General features: G+C 29.3%; 1 non-coding gene across 1 annotated transcript; it reads right to left on the bottom strand.

The window, feature by feature from the left end:
* Positions 1-576: 576 nt before the first annotated feature.
* LOC111737469 lies at positions 577-695 on the bottom strand. The gene has a single exon (XR_002779449.1). It is a non-coding gene; the product is annotated as a 5S ribosomal RNA (ribosomal RNA).
* Positions 696-898: the final 203 nt, after the last annotated feature.

The following is an 898-nucleotide window of genomic DNA, read 5'->3' as shown; positions in this document are numbered from 1 at the left end:
TCTGTAATAGGAATGAATTATTTCCATACTTTAAGTAGAAACTTAGGCTTCTACTTTTATCTATATTTTTATCTAAATAACAGATAAAAAAACATAGACAGAATTCATTTTTATTACGATTGCTGTAACTGATAGGTTTTATGAGAGCCAAATATTCAGTAAATGAAATATGATAGGATCTCCTTATACTTATCAAAGCATGGCTTGGCTAATGATAATGATTGTACTAACATTTTTTTTTAGAGATTATTACCTCAAGATAATGGGCTAAATATTTTTATTATATTATTCATTTCTTATGACAACCCTGTGGAAGTAAGATAAATGCCCTTCTCTAGAGAAATAAGCATAATGTGATATTTTAATAGTGATATTTGCAAATTTCTAGGCAGTTGTTTAATACTGTATTATAAATGTCTTTTATAAATGCATATAAAATATTATGAGCAATTACTTTTACTTTATTTTATTTTATTATTTATTTATATTTTTTTTTAGGTGAGGCAACCCTTAGTTGACTTCACAGGTTTCAAGGACCTTGTCAGTTTACAATCCCTTATTTATTTATTTTTTTTATGCCTACAGCACCTGGTCTTCCTAGGTGGTCTCCCATCCAAGTACTAACCAGGCCCAACCCAGCTTAGCTTCCGAGATCAGACGAGATCGGGCTTGTTCAGGGTGGCGTGGCCGTAGACATGAGCAATTACTTTTAAAATAAATTTAGTTATACATATGTGTGTGTGTTTTGTGACATTTCCAAGATTGCTAATTTTGAATGAAACTTAGAAATAAAGGATAGTACTAAATAGCTATACAAAATTTAAATATTATCTTAATATATCTAGTCTTTTTAGTTTCTGTATCCAACCACAGTTAAGACAAACATTATAAAACAAAC

Source organism: Pteropus vampyrus, unplaced genomic scaffold (genome assembly GCF_000151845.1).
Source record: "Pteropus vampyrus isolate Shadow unplaced genomic scaffold, Pvam_2.0 Scaffold27, whole genome shotgun sequence".
Lineage (NCBI taxonomy): Eukaryota > Metazoa > Chordata > Mammalia > Chiroptera > Pteropodidae > Pteropus > Pteropus vampyrus.
Note: the sequence above shows the minus strand (reverse complement) of the source record. Positions and strands in the feature narration are given on the sequence as shown.